At 36.3% G+C, this 20137-nt stretch overlaps 1 long non-coding RNA gene across 1 annotated transcript in view; it reads left to right on the forward strand.

Moving 5' to 3' along the window:
- Window positions 1-2692, forward strand: part of LOC139827592 (uncharacterized) — a 69815-nt gene extending 67123 nt beyond the window's left edge. Inside the window, exons 3-4 of the long non-coding RNA XR_011738408.1 lie at window positions 81-188; window positions 778-2692. This is a non-coding gene — a long non-coding RNA (uncharacterized lncRNA). The remainder of the gene's footprint in view (window positions 1-80; window positions 189-777) is intronic.
- Window positions 2693-20137: the final 17445 nt, after the last annotated feature.

A 20137-nucleotide genomic window follows, 5' to 3' on the forward strand; every position in this document is an offset into this window, starting at 1 on the left:
ACAACTCTGCAGACACCAAGATCCATGAAGAAGAAGGGGGAGGAGTTGCTCCAGGAGCTGAAGCAGAGTTTCCTTTGCAGCCTGTGGTGCAGCCCATGGTGAGGTTGGCTGTCCCCCTGGAGCCCATGGAGGTCCATGATGGAGCACATATCCCACTGCAGTCCATGGAGGACCCCACACCAGAGCAGGTGGATGTACCTGAAGGAGGCTGTAACCTCATGGGAAGCCCATGCTAGAGCAGGCTCCTGGCAGGACCTGTGGACCCGTGGAGAGAGAGGGTCCCACACTGGTGCAGTCTGTTCCTGCAGGACTGCACAGTGTGGAAGTGACCCATGTTGGAGCAGTTAGTGAAGAACTGCAGTCTGTGGGAGGGAACCGTGTTGGAGAAGTTCATGGAGCACTGTCTCCTGTGGGAGGGGCCCCATGCTGGAGCAGAGAAGAGTTTGATGAGTCCTCCCTGTGACGAGGAAGGAGCAGGAGAGACAACATGTCAGGAACTGGCCACAACCCCCGTTAATTGTCCCGCTGTACCACTATGGGGCAGGAGGTAGAGAACTCAGGAGTAAATTTAATCCCAGGAAGAAGGGAGGGGTGGGGAGGAAGACATTTTAAGATTTAGTTTTTATTTCTCATCATCCTACTCTGATTTCATTGTTAATAAATTAAACTAATTTCCCAAAGTTGAGCCTATTTTGCCCATAACAGTAATTGCTGAATGATTTTGCTGTCCTTATCTTGACCCACAAGCCTGTTGATATATTTTCTCTCTCTGTCCAGCTGAAGAGGAGCAGAGTGACAGAGCAGCTTTGGTGGGCACCTGATAACCAACCATGGCCAACCCACCACAGAAGACCAGGATTACTCCAAGGGGCCCAGAGTCTGAAATGTAAATGAAAAATGTGAAATATGTGAATCGAATTCCGTGCATTGTTGGTGTTGGCAAATCATGCAGGAACACTCCAGAATACAGTGAATCTATATTTAAAACGGTTCTGCTTTTCCCAGGAATGCAGGTTTTTAGCCTGTTTGAGCTCTTCGAGTGAAATGACATGCCGGCTCATTTTCTCTGTGGAATATGGAAAAAAAATATGACTCATCACATCTTAGCATATCTCATGTTATATCTCTGTTACTCAGCCTTTATAATGCCACAGCATTACACTTATGAAGTGACAACAGTTTTCTTATAAGTTTATTTTAAAGGCAAGTGATACATACTTGTACTTTGCGTATGTTAAAATTTCTACTTTTACCTCAGATAAATAAATATGAAAACATGCCAAGAATGGATTGCTTCCATTTAAAAAATTTATTCTGTATCTACAGGGTTTTTTGTATTTTCATGTAGAGTTGTGTTTTACTAGTCTATCAAATAAAACATACCTGAGTAAAAAAAGCACAGTCTTTTAAATGCAACCATGTCAGTTGATTAATGACTTGTGCAACATTCGAAGTCAGAATATTATAGTCTGCTTAGTGATAGCAAATACTGGCAGTGTTTAACAACAATCGCTGTGTTAAGAGTATACAGTACTGCTAAATGTATTAATCCAGTGTGAATATTAATCCTTAGTTCTGCATTTGGTACATTAGAACTGTATTGCTTGTGCCAAGTCTAAAATACAAAAAATACAGAACTCTCAAGGTAAGTAATGTGTATTAATGTGAGTTTACATAGTACTAAGCACATGAAATGAGTATATATCAAAAGATATATACTTTAGGATACGATTACTTTCATAGCCAATAAACAAACATTTGATATTGTAAAAGGAAATTGAGCAATATGATGTTTTATTTTATCATTTGATATATGACAAAATGATTGATGCATCTTAAATTGGATTAATATACTGAATAAGCTAAAAACCCCCTGAATTATTATAATACCACTTTATCATTATTTCTGCTTTATTTTGCATTAAATTTTCATAAAGAAATTGATTGCTTATAGACAGCACAGAAAAAAAAAGAGAGGAAAAGAACATGAGAGTAGAAAAATATCACAACCACTGCTTGCCAAATAGATCTTGCTAAGCAAAATGTGAAAACAAGAAGTCATGTAGTTTTAGGTCAATGATAATTATGATTTAACAATAAACAGCATCACAGAACATTGTAAAAATACTACATCCCCAAAACAAATCTGTTTCTAAGTAGATATGATATCGTATGAAACACGAAGTAATTTCTTAGCTTCTCATTATCTTAACATCTGTTTAACAACATAGATAAAATAGCTTTGTAAAACTGATCAATAGATACAAATAATTTTACAATAAATTTTGAAGCACCAAGGCTTAGACATGTGAAAGTGCATATGAAGTTGTGTACATATTTGTACTGGTATAATGGCTTTGCCTGGCCATCAAAATACTTCACTACTTGAATATTTAAATATTTCAGTTGAATTTATAAAAAATGCACAAATGACAGAATGTTGTCCAAGTTGGTAAGATATCAAGGTGAAAGTTATGATAAATACTAATATGTCAAGGGAGATACAGGTGAAATAAAGACCTTGTGATCTCTCTAAGAGAGGTGGTGATATTGTGTGAAATACAGCTAAAGAGAGGGAAATTTTTGTGAGGAAATCCTGAACAGACCTGAAGGAAAGTAGTTAAAAGCACCATTTGTACACATAAATTATGAAATGAAAAGGGGAAGGAAAAGGAAAAGGAAAGGAAAAGGAAAAAAAAAAAAGAAAAAAAGGAGAAGGAGAGGGAGAAGGAGGAGGAAAAGAAAAAGACAAAAAGGAAAAAAAAATAGGAAAGCTGCTGAATTTGTAAATCTAATCAAGAAATCAGTTGTGAGAGACAGAGAAGTCTAAAGAATGAATATAACTAGAAAGAAAAAAAATGTTAGAGCACTGTGAGAGATAATGGGGTCACCAGGGCAAGCACTGAAATTACAGAGGAGAAAGTTAGTACAACCAGACAGCTGATTCAGAGCTAAATGTTTTACAAGAGAAGGGACAATAGCACAATGTACAATGCACAATTTGCAGCAACTGATAATGATTTTCTCAGACAGTATTAAATTTTTATGGAAGTATTAGTGTAATATGACAGTTCTCATGGTAATTCATTATAGTCCAGCATTCCCTTTTATTTTTATAACCAAAATACTACTACTTGTGTAACCATCAGACAAGTGGGAAGGCACTTAGATTAGCGAGAAGGAAGTACTGAGAAGAAACCTGCTGTAAAACCTGCCTTGAACATTTATATATGTATACATGTTTTTTAAAATCAAAAATTGTATTAAAAAAGGAAAAAAAAAAAAAAACCACCAAGTGCCCAGCACTTACAAGGAGCTCACTAGAGCATCTTGTCTCTAAGAATTTAGTTCTGTTGCATGTATTATGTATGTATATTGTTGCGTTTATGAGTGGCAGCAATAGTGCAATTTCCAGTAGGTCTTCACTAAGATTTAGGACTTTGCCTTGTGAATCTGGACTTTATTTTCCCTATCACTTGTTACAACCATACATACTTCAAAAGTGACCATCCTCTTGCTCTCTAAGTGCATAAAGAAGTGCCAAAATATAATGCAGAATTGTGGGGTGTGTTTTTTGTTTGTTTGTTTGTGATTTATGTTTGTTTGTGTGTTTTTTCTAGAATTCACTAGAGTTTTATTTTTGTAATAAGGTTTAGGATGCAAGCTTTCTGAAAATTTGTATATTGTGTGGTCAATGTAGCAAAAGTAACAGGGAAGTTTTGAGAGGAAAAGATTGATGGTTTTACAGGTCATTTCAGCAGCAATCTGTAATCACCACTTGAATCTTCAAATAACTTCTGGAAATTTTCTAAAATGTGCCATAGCTGAAACAGAAGTTAAGTGCTCAATAGATAGATTACTGTGTGAAATTCTGCACCCTGTGTTGAGCAGCAGGCCAACCTGGACGGTCATAAAGACACTTTCTTTTTGTAAATCTGTCAATCTATTAACACAACCTTTTATCATCGCATTGAAAACAATTCAGTGATGAAACTAAAATGACCTAAAAGCAGAGGTAGTAGGAGACAGAAAATGCAACAGAAAATACAACATAAAATATGTAGATGATATGTCAGACATTTCAGCCTTTTGTATAAGAAATATATATATGTGAAACAGAAGAAGCAAGAACCTTTTTTTCTTCTTCATATTGCAAAATCATATACAATTAATAACTGAAGTACGAAGTACCAGGATGTAACATTTTCATCCAATAAGCTTTATAGGTTTGAGCTCTGTACTTGAAAATTATGGCATAGATAAATTTCTGGCTGCTACAATTTGACACTGTGTGCCACCCCTAGAAGGATCAATAGATTCCCTTGATATTTAGGTCCTCTTTTTCCTTGGAATTACCCCTTTTTATACTTGTGCATCCAGACTGGTTATGGGAAGTCATTCATCATCTTCAGATATATATCTGCTTTTCTCAAACCTGCCTGCAGCAATCTCTGAGCCATGGCAAACCAGAAAATATGTGTCCCATTTACTGATAGCATGACATTTTAAACTAATAAAAGCTCTGTGGAAAAAAAAATGAAAATATTATACCATAAACAGGTATAAAGTTAAAAAAAAAAAAGTTAAGGTTAAAACCTATTAAATACACTAATTAAAGAAAAAAAAAGATACTAACTACCAAAAAAAAACAACAAAAAAACCAAAAACAAAAGCAAAAAAACCCCAACAACAACAACAAAAAAAACCCAAAAAAACCAACCAAACAAAAAAAAAAATAGGGGTCCCTGCATAGTTCCCTCTTGGTTACAACCCTGGATAATGACAGCTGGTAAGAGGATGGAAGTGTAAACAGTGTTTGAGAAGGGGATACCCAAAACTGTCTGAGAGGGCATTTGCCCAAAACTGATAGCCCTGAGGAGGAAGATGACCTTCAGGGGGATTAAACAGTACCAAGGGAAATTCAAAAACTTTTGTAACACAAAGAAGCAGTCAGCTTCAAAAGAAGTATAAAGAGACCATAGACTTTTGTGAAAATGGGGACAGGCAGTGGAGAGGAAGCAGCAGCCATCACAGGGGGTCTGTCCCTGAGGGTGGTGTTGCCAGGACACCCCTTCCCTGTCCAGGCTGGGCAGCACAACCTCCCCATGGGGTGCCAGGAGCAGCCAAAACCCAGCAGTGCAGTAGTAGTGTGGGGACAGCACATGGGGATCTCACCTTGGGGTGTAGAGGCACCTCCCTGAGCACCTCCTCACCAGTGGGTACGTCACTGGGGTGTTGGGAGTGAGGGACCTACATGAAGCTGGGCCATCGATGTGTTTTACAGGGGAGGTAGCCCCCAAGCCCGGGGAAGGGGGTGAGCTTGTGACTGTGTGCGGAATGGGGTTAGAGGTTCTTGTGAATAGCTGTTATTTTATTTGTTCAGTGTCCAGTACTGTGCTTCATCTGTCTTTTTGCTGCTATTGATCCTGAACCTGTGGTTCTCTGATTGCTGTTTAATCATGTGTCATTAATAAATCAATAAAATGCTTCCTGATTTGACTTAAACTAGAAATGCGAATGATCAATTCTGCTTTTCCCTACTGTTTATCTTAATATTCATTTTTACTGTTATATGATATTGATTCTTACTGAAGTTATATTGTATGATTACTTGTTAGAAGGTAGACATAATATTTTGCCAATAAATGGAAGGCCAGTCTGTGTTTGATTTAAGCTTGACCCAAAAAAGTTTTTTGTCTGGCGGCATCTCTAGTGGTCTAGTTTTGAGATTTATCACTTGCAGCATGAGGCCCTTTTGTTTTATTTACTCAGGCCGTGCCCATACAGAGCCCAGTGTACTTAGGAGAACTGATTAGCAAAAAGTGAAATAACATGGTAGCATCTATATCTCACCTAAAGCACTGCAGGAAAGAAAAATGGATATCCTTGCCTATCAGAATTTGAGAGTTCAAATGTTGAAGGTTTTAGTAGGTTACCTACTAAAAAAAGAGAGTATTTAAGATTGTTTCACTGTTGTGTACACAAAACTACAACAGCAATTAACAAGGACAAGTCTGTAGTTACACTAAACATGATACATCAATATGGTGGGGATAAAATATTGTAGTTTTTTACTACTGGCATCAGATATTCAGAAGATCAAGACACAGTTGCTCCTGTTGCTTTCAATGAAACTTTACCCATTTCCATAGGTTGAAGATCTGGCCCAGCTTCTTTAGGAATAATTTTTTCATTCAGTGATCCTGAAATCAGTAAGCACTGGTGCTTTTTGAGTGTATATCATTCAAGGCATGGGATAGCACCATGTCTGGTTTTAAGTGGTTAATAATTTTGTGATTTAAGAGCAATGAGTTTTTTGTGGATTTGTCCTGTGACTATGAACAGGCCTTTATATTAAAGAAACCTGAAGCCAAGCATGATCTTCTTCTTGCTGGTTATAAATTTAAGTAGAGAAACTGAGGAAAATGTCCATTTTGCACACAGTGCCCTTCACATCTAGAGAAGTTTGCATTGCATTTGGCATGATACCATATCAACACTTGACAAAAAACAAAAAACAAACAAAAACCCACAACCAAAATAACAACAACAACAAAAAAACCAAACAAAAAAAACAAACTAAATCAAAACAAAAAACCACACCCCCCAAAAAAAACAAACAAAACCAAACCTACCAATAACAACAAACAAAAAACAAACAAAACAAAAAACCACAAGCAAACAAAAAACCACCCACCCACAACCTATCCTTTACACTACACCAATATCTATTTCTACTTAGAAGAGCCAATAGAAACACAACACATGCACATAGATGAGAAAAATGAGAAAGGAAGGTTAAGTAAATTTTGAAGACTGGACTTGAACCATCCATTGCTTAATAAATGTTGGTTCTCCACTTTTCGTCTTCAGTAAGTGGAAAGAAAAGGCTGAAACTTCAGTAATGGTTGAACTTGATGATCTTAAAGGTCTTTTCCAACCAAAATGATTCTACGATTATATGATTCAGTAAATGGCATTAATGCTACCTGTCTCTTCCCACTGATTACATGCATCATTATATGCATGATACAATGCACTGTGAGCACACTCCAGCTCCAAAGTGTCTAAAATTATACAAATTCCACCTTTAACTGTGGAAGTCAAGAATGAAAACTGCTCAGTAGGGCAGATCACTGTTTCTTAGAGCTTTACTCCTGAAGTTAGAAAATGTCAGTCTTTTACAGGGTGCTTGGAAGGCAAGGGGGGACCCATACTCTAAAAAAGACAGAAAACTAAGGATGAGATCTGTGTCCTAAAATTAAATATTACTTGGTTTGTTCTGTGCAGTATCTTCTCAATATTAAGAGCTTATACATTTTTCTTTGCCTCCTTGCTATCCACTAAGCAGCCATAAAACACTACCCCCTCTGAACAGGAGGATCTTTCATTGTCAGTAACATTTTTCTAAGTTTTGAGGTAGTACATAATGAGGCCTATTGTCCATAAAGGATCGACGGTTACTTCAAATACTTTCTTTCTCTGGCTGATGACATGACATGTGTGCTTATATTGCCCATTTTTCTAACAGATGCCTCCTGCCTGTAGCACTTTTACCACATTTTTATTACATAGGTAGAGGCAAAACATAATGTGGGTTGTGTTTAAACTGCAATGGTCTGTCTTTTGGAAAAAGAAGATGTGATTTTACTGGGGGTTACAGAAGGATGGTTCTCATTTGTTTCCTAAAATAATATTTCACTGTCTTCCACATATTGCAGCACATGTGAAAATGAATCTACCCATATATTGTTCCTTTTGTGCTGAGAACGACTTTTTTATTTGCACAGCTCTAGCTAGAATGGCACACTCTTTGCAGCAGCTGAACATTGAAAATATTTCTAAGTTAAGAATTAACTTGGAAACTTAGTTTCTGCTGTTGTTTTCAATAGCTCTCTAACCATTTGTCTAATTATTTTTTCTTTTTTTTTCCCCACCAAGTGTTGGCTTGGAGGTACTCTGTAGCAAATGAAGACTTCATATGTGACTCCCAGAGGGACAGTTTAATTATGGTCACCTTAATGGACATAAAGCTATTGCAACATTGGTGAATTTTAGAAGGTATAGGCAGTTTTTTTAAAGTCAATTTCTGGGAAGTATCAGGTGTGACTACCTAGATCTGGGAGTGAGAGTTTACATCATGGGGGCCCAAATGGTTTTCTCTCTGATCCTGTTAGTGAGAAGAGGGGCTTGAGGAGTTGCGGTTATATTCTATGAGTCAACAACTGCTTTCAAAGTGATTTTGACAATGGAGATTTCACTTGTATGACCGCCCTTCAAGAACTAAATACTTCTAGGAAGAGGCAGGATCCACCTAATGAACTGTCATGAAAGGAACTTTGCAATAGGCTGGTGAACTTGGTGAGGAGAAGTTTACACTTGGAAAAATGGGGGAAGAAGATGATTTCTAAGTACAGTCATATCTTTATTTCATGTTTTTGTGACTTTTACTGGTTGTCCATATTTAGCTGACTTTCAAAACCATTGCAGTTATGTGTAACAAGTCAGGGAGGAAAGCTCAGTAAACTGAAATTCAGTGAAAAAACCAGTAATGTTTGTTTCAAATGAAAGAAGAAAAGAGAAACGAGGAAGAAAAAAGAAGTCCATTTCAATACTTTCAATTTCTGGACAAATACTTTATTATTTATTATTCTTTAAGGCAAAAGTTGCAGACAATAGAGATTTTAGAAAACCAAACTTTGTTAAACATTCAAATAGATTTTTCTTGATAGAGTAAGGACTAGTTTTTGGTTTTGTTTTTTTTTTTTTTACAAATGTAATATATGGACTAACTGCAATGATGAAAATTCTTCAGAAAATACTAAATAAAAATTATTAATGTCAGTAAAAACAAAACAAAACAAAACAAAATATTACCACACTGCAATGTAAAAAACAAAGACAAAAAACCATTTGCTTACTCAGCACTGGAAAGTTTATACGTGGACTATGACATTCTGTTTTCAGTTTTACATTTAATTATCATTGTGAATCAATTTCAGTAGCCCAGAGAACATTCAGAATTAGTGAAGATTGAAAAAAAAAATGTATTTTGTACCCTCAAGAAGAGAAGATTGATCTCAGTGTTCAAAATATAGAAGACTGTTGGAAAGATGAAGAGAACTACCTCTCTGTTTATCTAGAAAAAATATGATTTTCACCAAAATATTATATATTAGGTCAAAATTACTGGTAAATTATTGCCTTACCAGTTTCCCAAGGAGATTGTTTGCAAGGGGAACAGCAGGCTGTAGATGACAATTTCTTTCAAAAAGACTCAGTTAGGACTACAATTCCTGAGAAGAGGCAATAGCAGGATGTTCCAGCTCTGGTTTACCATAGTTTTCTAAATAAATTCCAGGCAACCCTGTTAACCATCATTCAAAACTAAGTTGTATATGTTAATATTACTAAATCAACGCTACATTAGATGATTCAAGAGAAACATTTTCTGTTCTTCTGAAAGCAAATACCATTACGCTCTATCTGCTCCCTGGTGCAAAGGGACAATAAAACAGCAACTGTTTTGCCGTCATATCTTCAGAATACTTTGTAATTAGTGCTTTAAAATTGGAAAGTGAAAAGAAGCTGTAGTATTAATTCATTTATTTTTAATCCATTCCATTTTCTGCTTGCCTGAAGCATGGTTAATTTGATAAGTATCTTTTAATTTGTAATTAGTCTTCAGGAAGGACTGTTTTCTGATGCTTTAAGAAGTCAACTGTTTATTAATTTGTGTTCTCTCATTTTACCGAGTGTTTATGCATTATGGACCAGATTCAGGACCCACTTAGGCATAATTGTAAATGAGTTCAGTGTTTAGCTCATTTGGCGTTCTTATAATTTTGAAAATATAAACAAAATAAATTATAGTTGGATATGTTTAGTTTACATTCTCTCTTCTCAGACTGGCTATATGCTATGCTTGCAGATACTTCTTACAGAAAGAAAAACATCTACAGGAACTCTTTTTGCTCTGTTGCTGTAGGGAGTAGTGCCAGCCATGTCAAGCTGTCTGCAGCTAAGGAAACATGGCTACAACCATATTAACTGAAGCTCTTCTTTTGAGACATACCTGTCTTTACTCAGGAATATGTAAAACTAAATGAGGTGAATTTTATTTTCAGTTAACTCATAGTTGGTACAGTCTCAAGCTGAAAACAAACCACAAATGAGTTACATTCTGGTAGTGTTTATGTACTTCTTAGTTTGCATTTGCATTTTGATAATAATTCTATTGATTTAAATATCATCTGAAACCAAAGTGGGATTTGGAACCTGTAATGCCAGGCACAGTGCATGCACAAGATAGTTAATCAATTATTCCTGTACCAAAGGGTTGAGAAGAAAAATTGCGTAACAAACCCAAAGGAAAAATCACTGTAAAAAAAAAGAGCATGATATTTTGAAGCCAGAAAATGATGGTTTAAAGTGGTCATTCTTTCTTTTTGAATATTTCAATAGAATGGCAAGTGGGACAGGTACAAAGAAGTTGGACATTCTGTCTTCACGGGGAGTCACAGGGAGAAGAGAGGAGCAATGGGTGCAAGTTGCACTGGGAACTGTTTTATCTCTATATAAGAAATAATTTTTTTTTGCAGTGGGAACAATCAGTCACTAGAACAACCTCCCCAAGAACGTGGTAAAGTCTCCATCACTAGAGGTTTCCAAGATGTAATTGGATAAGTTACTAGATAATCACATCTGGGCTCCCTTTCCCATCAAAGGTTGGACCAGATGATCTTTCAAAATCCCTTTCAATCTGGGCTAATCTATGATTCTATAAATAAACAGGTTTTAAAGAAGGTGGAAAGAGAGAAAGTAGAAAGTGCTTTGATAGAGACATATTTCCTTTCACTAGCGTTTCCCAATACTTTTTTCAAGGTTTCTTGCAATGTTATCCTCTTTCTCATAATGAAAGTGATTTGAACAGCTCTTATTTATGATTTTAGCTAAGCGTAAAATTAAATTCTAAAATATTGTCTTTTACTATATACTTTATATCTGTATTTCTAAGTCATTGTTAGACTTCCTTATTGTGAATTGCCTCTGAGCACACTTTGGTTCCTTATGTTGCGTTTTGAGTTGCTTTTCTGAGTTTTCAGTCTGCATGATCTTACAGAAGCATTTTCTGCTTAGGATTCTAAGTAATATAATTTGCCATCTATGGCTCTTTAATTGACTGTGGTTGACCTTTCAGCAAAGATATGTTCATTATGTCAGATACTGGAAAGTAAATGAGGTCAAGATTACTTGGATGACACTTGTAGAAAAACAGTAGGAGGAGTCTTGTATTTTTTTTTTTAAACTCATGGATCAAATGCAGACATGATTCTGAATGTATGAAGTTCCAGTGTTTGGCAGCATAGGGAGAACTCTGACACAAAATTACCTACTTACCAGCAAGACTTGTTTATCATAGTTGTTACATATCTTGCTGCTATTTGTCATAATATCTTGAACTTTACGGGTGTACCAGAGCTTTATAAAATGACAACTTCAATGAATTGTTTCCCAGTAAAATGCACTGTTAGAAATACTGGGTTTTTTTTGGTGGTTTTGGTTGGTTGGTTGGTTGGTTTTTTATAAAGAGGAGCTTAAAAAATCAATAGATTATATAGAATCTCAATTTTCCTTTTCTACTTTAAAAATCCTGAAACTCCTTCATTGTATTACTGATTACTTCTTTTTGTATGGAATTAATAGACCACACATTTAAACAGATTATTATCCTTTTAAATGATGCAGTAATGAAAAGTAGTGTCAGTAAACATTTAGAAGAAAAAAAAAAAGGTATTCATATGCATATACATTGATAAAAATACAAATTCTAATAGAAGAGGCATGTTACTCTTTGAGTTAAGCATCTTGTTGTCCCGATATTAAATAATGGCGTACAAGAGAAAATTTAATAATCTCAAAGGTATTGTAACTGTAAGATATGTCATAAACTGTTAGATATATATCTTTGAGTGAATACAATTAAGTGGAACTATCTGATGATAGATAAGGAAATTCAGATTTAAGGTTTTAAGCAATCACTATTTAGTTATTATCATCCTGCAAGGTGCTGCAACAGACAGCCACTTATCACAGTAAAATATTTTTTGAACCTTCACCAATTTCGTAGAGATTTCCTTGTGTTTAAAGCCCAAAGGGATTTTAAATCATCTGATATGACTTCCAGTATAACAGGTCATTGCACTTCATCCACATATTTTTATACTAAATAAAATGACTCTGCATTTCAGTCTTCAAAAAACAGTTTTATGCCATAAGAATGAAATAAAAGAATCCAATTGCAATTCAGAATGATTTTGAAAAATTAGAAAAATGGTTTAAAAAAAAAAAAACAAACAAAACATAAGCCAGTAAAGTAAAGTATGGATTTTCTGTTTTGGTAAAAATAGGTAAACACAGAAACACAAGGTGTAGATCAACTGGTTAGAGGACAAATACCTCTAAATTACCTAGAAGTAAAAGATGATCAACAAAACTAACAAAAAATTTACAGTAGCACTGTTATTCATAGAACAATTACATGACATACGTAAACAAGAGTATCTTTATGTATTTTGGGTGAAGTTTCCTTTGGAGAACTAATTCTATTTTGAGGACTTTGGAAGAATTCTGCATGAGTTGGAGCTCTGTAGCCCAGAAATGTGATATTGTCACTTCTAGTAACAGGCCTCAGACTTTCTATTGACTCTCCAAGGTACCAGGATTGGGACTGTTGGTCCTGCTTTGTATGGATTTGTCTAGACCAGCCTAGAGCTTTATGTTCACCTGTTTTACAACAAGATCCCTTTTCTAAAAATGAGAAGAATCATGCCTGAGTGGTTTTAGCTACATTGTGTGATGGAATGTCCATTGGATTTAAGTATTTTTTTGACCAGTACATAGTGATAACATGTAGTCGTCCTGTGTAGAATCAGCTATCTACAGCCCTATACTAAAAATGTAGTATAGAAGACTGTAGCCTTATGATGAGAGCACTCTTCTGCATTCAAATCTTATGTCAGCCAAAAAATCCACAGCACATTCGTAGATCTAAGAAGTTATTTTTAGTCCTGTTGATATTTAAATCATCTAATAGAGAAAAGCCATATCCATGTTAATAATGAAGTTAAAACTGTTGCACAACAACTTCATTCTTTCCAGTGTTCTTTTGGACCCTGAGGCTGGTAGTTTTGGTCTTTCTGAAGAAGGTTTGCATGTTCAGAAACCTTTGTAGATCATCTCTAGGGAGACCTGATAGAAGCCTTCCAGTACCTAAAGAGGGCCTACAAGAAAGCTGAAGTCAAGGGCATGTAGTGACAGGACAAGGGGTAATGGCTTTAAACTGAAAGAAGGTAGATTTAGATTAGATATAAGAATCTTCACCATGAGGGTAGTGAGGCACTGGAACAGGTTGACCAGAGAAACTGTGGATGCCGCATCCCTGGAAGTGTTCAAGGCCAGACTGGATGGAACTTCGAGTAATCTAGTCTAGTGGAAGATGTCCCTGCCCATGGCAGGGGGGTTGGAATAAGGTGATCGTTAAGGTCCCTTCGAACCCAAACCATTCTGTCATTCTATGATCCTACTGTGAAAGCAGCATGTGTGCCTTGCATTAAGTTTCGTGTGAAAAAGCTCTCTGAGGAACAATCAACAGTTGTCTCTTTATATCAGATTATGATCTGAAAAATAAACTCACAAAATAATTAATTTAGGGGTAAAAGAATACAACCTATTGCCCAGTAGAAGGCTAAATTCAACTTTTTCAAAGCAAGCTACTCCAAACACTGTGAATGATATTTCATGGACCTAAGCTGCATAGCCAGAGAACAGTACCTGGCCTTCCTTTATTTAGTGGTATTAATACGTGATACTTTTTTTTTTTAATAGATGACTGTTTAGTTTACTTTCATCTCTTTTTTATATGTCAGTGATTTTCCAAGGCAATGAATTAACAAGGAATTCATTAAATGAATTCAGCAAGTTTTTTATATGAGATAATGCATGTTCCATGGTCCAAAAAGAGTAATCATAATAATCAAACCTTGCTGGGTCTAATAGAATGTCCCTGGAAGTTATGATGACTTTGGTCCCCAATCATGTATGCTGTGATTATGATGAAATTATGAAAAACCTAAGGATAATAAAAGCAGCTCTGCTAAGCAGGGATAAAGGAAAGATTTATGAAATAACTCATCCAAAGGTAGAAGAAGCCTTCCAGTATCAACTCTGTGCAGCCCTCCCCATTTGGAAACCAGAGGTTCCAAATACATATATATATATATATAGTCTGAGTTTTTAGTGTATTTTTATTTCTTGTTCTTTGTTGATAGCCATAAATCAGTTATTTTATCAAAGATAAACAGCAGCCTAAGCATTCTATGGCTCCTTGAGCCTTTCCTTCCTTGTAATGCAAATACAACTGCTGTTTTCACTCTTCTAGACCTTTGAATTGTCTCCACTTTCCTTAGGAGTTATTAAAAATTATAATCAGTGATTTGGAGATAATTCAGATATTCAGTCTTTCCTAACTAATTTACAGTTCAGAGGGTAAAAACAATTGTGTTACTATCACTGTAATTTTCTTATTCCCTTAAGATTCTTGGGCATGAGTTGCCTGGGCCCATCAATTTGTCTATCTATGTGTAGTTAACGTTAGCAGATGCTGTTTCATATGTTGTGTTGCTAATCATGGTGGAATTTTTATGTCATCCAAGGGAGCAAAACTTTTTTTTTTTTCCTTCCCATCAGAGGGCTAACACAAATGAAAGCAAATCTTCATGTAAGTTTATATCCTAGTAGAGATTCTTCAAAGGGGAAAAAAAAAAAAAAAAGAAAAGAATAAGAACATAGATAGTGATTGTCACAGTGTAATTTCTGCAGAATATTTTATTTCTATGACAACTGAAGGAAGTGTTTAGGGGGTTTGTTGTGGGGTTTTTTTTTGTGTGTGGCTTTGGTTGGCTGTTTTGTTTTGTTTGTTACTTGGTGCTCTGGGTGAGCATCAATGTATTTGCTATTACCATAACTCACCAGTATACAATAAAAGCAAAATTAATGGTGCATGAACTGATTTAAAATTTTACAGGCAGCTGATAGATATGTTCCATGAAATCAGAAACAAACCCAAGAAAAAGTAAATTCAACCGCAGTCTTTGATTTTTGGATAAAATTCCCTGCTGTCCAAGAAATACAGGAATCTGAATAATTAAAAACTTGATTATTTTTTTTTTTCTTTTTACTGTTACCTGGGGGTAAAATAAAGCCTCTCTGATGTGAAGTTAGTTATGGTCTTTTGTCACTGGAGAAAGGTAGACAAGTATTAAAAATCAACATGTGACAATTTCTTCTCACCTCCTTCAGCAGAGGCTTAACTTAATGCCTTCCCAGCCAGTGCAAACCTCCTGCAGGCAAGGCCATTACCTCTGCCTGCCCAACGTAAAGACAGAGGCACTGGGCACCTCATGCACCATGGCTAGATGGCTGTGTCCTTCCTGAAGAGTTTGATCTGAGCTTAAGGGGGATCTGTTGTGCTGGGGTAGCTGCTTTCATTGCTGCTTGGAACCATGCCCTGCGGCACACCGCTGCCACTATTGAGCAGTCTCATCCTCAGGACAGTTTTTGGACACCTTCCACCCAGACTGCTGCACAAATTGCTGTCTCTGTTAGAGGGGAGAGGGAGGGGCAAAAGGGGGAAGTGGGGGGCAGAGGAGGTTAACAATACATCTGCCAGGGTTTGATTGTCACCCCGCAATCTTAACCCTCAACACATGTTTTGGATCCTGGGGGCTGAGGACATTCTTAGGCCTTGACTGTTCAACTTTTTCTAACATAGTGAGTACACAGCTTAAAATAAAACTAGTAAGGTTTGGACTAAATATTTGTTTGTTTATTCTGTTTAGACTGATCATGATCTTGCTTCAAATTCTGTGAACCTTGATATTTATTTTACCTTTTTTTGACAATCCTCTTTTTTAGTAAAGATGTTCTGGTTTTGACCGGGATAGAGTTATTTTTGTTCATAGCTGCTGATATGGGGCTATGTTTTGGATTTGCGCTGAAAACAGTGTTAATAATACGGAAATGTCTTAGCTATTGCTGAACAGTGCTTACACAGAGTCAAGGCTTTTTCTGCTTCTTACATCACCCCACCAATGAGTAGGCTGGGGGTACACAAGAAGTTGAGAGAGGACACAGCTTGGACAACTGAAACCAACTGACCAAACGGATATTCCATATGATATGATACTATGCTCAGCATTTAAAGCTGGGAGAAGAAAAAGGGAGTGGGGGGGACATTTGGACTGATGACATTTGCCTTCCCAAGTTACTGTGAAGTACAATGAAGCCCTCCTTTCCTGGAGATAGCTGAACACCTGCCTTCTGATGAGAAATAGTGAATTAATTATTTCTTTTGCTTTTCTTGTGTGTATGGTTTTTGCTTTACCTATTAAACTGTCTTAATTTCAATCCAGGAGTTTTATCACTTTTACCCTTCCAATTCTCTCCTCCATACCTCTGTGGGGGAGTGAGCAAGTGGCTGTGTGGTGCTGGCTGGGGTTAAACCACAACACAAGATCAGTTTCTTAATGGTGAATTATAGTTGTTTGCATAATGTTGCGTTTTATTACATTTTCAAGAAAGTGTTATCATGTTGAGAACAAGTTCAAACTTTTCTTGCATTTAGAAATTTGTAGCAGAAAATATGAAATATTTCTAACACCTGCAGTTCACAGTAGTTTTGTGTTCACTTTTCACATATTTTTGAGTATTCATTATTTCCTAGGAAGACTAATTACAAAAAAAAAGTCTCACTTAAGTCTCCATGTATATTAGCTATATAATTGTCTATTTTTTTTTTTTTAATATTTGATTATATTTTCCATCACAAATTTTATAGTTTCCACTCAGAAATACTGCAGTGTCAGTTGTATCAAATCCTATGTTGGCATTTTCAGTCCATTATTCAACTTCCTAGAAGCGTGCAAGTTGGCACAATTTAAAGCAAAGAACAACTCAAGGCAGAATGGATAACACTGATTATTTATTTTTCCTTAGATGATTATTTGGTATCTTGTTTTGTTGTATTCTTGGCCGTCTTGTGAAGACTGAAGACTGTTCAATTATTATAATGAACTTACAAAACCGATTACAGTGAATCAGTGAAGCAGGACTTGTAACATAAAGTTCTCCAAATAAGATTTCCCACTTGCTCCATCATATTCCAGGAGGTGTATCCTGCAGCAGTTTGTGCAAATACTTGTCTTTCTAATACCGAAATTTAATCACTGTAGTCAAAAAAGCATATTAATACTAATGGGATCGAAGGATACAAAACCATTCTGATAATTCTGATATATATGTGATGTATACATGCAGGCTTGGAGACTACCAAAGGGCTTCTTATACAAACTGTTTGTAGTATGGTGATACCTCTGTTCTTTATCCCAGAAATGCTCTAGTCTCTCCTAAAACTGCAGTACAAACATCTAAAGTGAGGTATTTACTCAGATTCTCCAGTCATTAAAATAGAATTAATTTCCTAAATTTAAAATGTAAGGTAAAAATTACTGTATGACTTGTACCACATAATTTTTCTTTTTTAAATCAGGACTGTGGTGGGTTGAACTTGACTGGACACCAGGTGCCCACCAAGCTGCTCTATCATTCCCCCTGCTCGGATGGATGGGGGAGAGAAAATATATTAGAAGGCTCGTGGGTCGAGACAATGCCAGGGAAATCATTCAACTATTACTGTCATACTCAAAACACAATAGACTCGAGGAAGTTAATTTACTTTATTGCCAATCATACCAGATAAAGGTAATGAGAAATAAAACCGCATCTTAAAATGCCTTCCCCTGACTCCTGCCTTCTTCTTGGGCTCAACTTTACTCATGAATTCTCTACCTTCTCCCCCAAAGTGGCACAGGGGAATAGGGAATGTGTGCTGTGGTCAGTTCACCACATGTTTTCTCTGCTGCTCCTTTCTCCTCACACTCTTTCCCTGCTCCAGCATGGGGTTCCTCCCACAGGAGACAGCTGTCTATGGTAGTCACAACTTTGCCAAGCAAACCCAGTACAAGAACAAAGGAAAAGCTATCACAAAACCTCTTTTATTCCAATTTTGTTACTTTACATTACAACCTTTTTTTTTTTTCGTTTTCTATTATTAAAAGAATGATACAAAACCCCTCTTGTACTTATCTTAAGAGGGCAAGGTGGCTGAAGAAGTATAAAAAACTTGTTTGTTTAAATCTCTCTAAATTTCAAATAAGCATCAATTCTTATCATGTGATGGCAACACTGTACTGTCTTTGAATTATATTTTTACCATCCCCAAAACACTATAGAATTTGACATTTGCTCTTATTTCAACACAGAATAGCATTATTTAGCTGGAACATTTCATATCAGGTTAGAAGCATATTCCCAGGCATCTGTGCCACAATATAAATTTAAGTTGATTTTTCTTCTTGATTTACTTTTATTTTATTTTCAGAAAAAACCCTATTTGTTTCAGGAATTTTCTGTCTAATAGAGATACACGTTTGTTTCCTGAGAAATGCAAACATGGCTTCTTGAAGGACTGAGAAGTTATGAGTGGGATACAGTAGATAGGAGAATTACTAGATACTGTTGGTGCAAAGAAACAAGCACCATGCTTTCAAGAAAATTTATTTTTTCATTTTAAAGGAAGACAGTGGTTCCTGAGAAGCACCTTGCCCAAAGGACATCAATCTAGTGGCTATATGCCAAGCTACTGATTTTCAGAATTATGAACATTGACAACCTCGGTAAAATCACCAGGCCACAATTTACCTAAAAGCATTTTTATTCCTGATTGTTTGGAGTTTTTTGTTTGCTTTGTTTTTTTGTTTGTTTGGCTCAGTTCCTTATATTCTGTCATTTCATACTTGTGAAATGACAGATTTCTGTTCAGAGTTATAGGGAAGGAGGCAATGACATAGTTCTGCCAAGATCAGCACAAATACTGTGCCACTACTGCATTACAATGTCATAGTTGGACACCTCAAAGAACACTTTATCTTCAAACTAGCAAAATCAGTGTTTGTATTAAAAGAGCTAATGGAAAAGGACAATTATTGAAACTAAGTAAACAAAAGTTCAATGAATGAACATGTATATCTGACAACAGCTGTATGGATCATGTCTCTGTACAAATTCTTCCTCTGTAGTAACAATTAGGGACTGCTATTAAGCTTCTCAGGAAACCTTGTGTCCTCATTTATAAATAAATAAATAAAGTAAACAAATAGTCTAACACTTACCAATAACTTTTTCCCAGTTTTACTTTTCAGATTTTAAAGATGGTGTTTTGTTCTCCATAACTTCTTCAACCTTCAGACTCTTCTCAAATATTTGCATTGACAGCTATTCTCTTACATACCTTTTATATTGCATCGCGTATGTCAGGGAAAAGTGTTCATAACTTCAACAGAAGTGAAGATCCAGTGAGTGGTGAGGAAACATTTAGGGAACAGTGTGATGGGGGAGGCTTTCATGATTTCCCTGTGAAAACAGCACCAGTATTGGTCTACTTCAAGTGCCTGCAAAAATGCACACAATAAGCAAAACAGTCAGGATGTATATTTAGTATGCAAGTGTTGCCAAAGTCAGCAGCTTTGCCCAAAGTTGGAGTATGGACTATTTAGCTCTTTTGACTTCCTCTCTCATTTTATTCTTTATACTATCAATGCATCATGTTTGTAACACAGGCTTGGGACCAATAATCTGGGGAGCAACTCACAAAAAAAGGTGCAGGAGGCCCTGGAGGACAATGTGCTGAACATGAGCTGGCAGTGCACCTTGGTAGCGGAAATGGTGAACAGCATCAATGGCTGTGTAAACAGGAGCATAGGAAGAAGATCAAGGAAAGTGACAACTACCTTCTACTCAGCACGCGTTAGATCCCATCTAAATACTGCATGCAGGTTTGGAACCCCCCAGTACAGTCTCTGACCTTGGAATATTTCATGACCCAATTAGATAAAGCCCCGATTGATATTTTTCGGCCTCAGAGCTGACCCTGCTTTCACCAGGATGTTTTACTAAATGGTTTTAAGTCCCTTCCCATCTGAATTATCTGATGGTCCTGTGATTCCTATGAACTACAGTT

This window comes from Patagioenas fasciata, chromosome 1, assembly GCF_037038585.1.
Source record: "Patagioenas fasciata isolate bPatFas1 chromosome 1, bPatFas1.hap1, whole genome shotgun sequence".
Taxonomy (NCBI): domain Eukaryota; kingdom Metazoa; phylum Chordata; class Aves; order Columbiformes; family Columbidae; genus Patagioenas; species Patagioenas fasciata.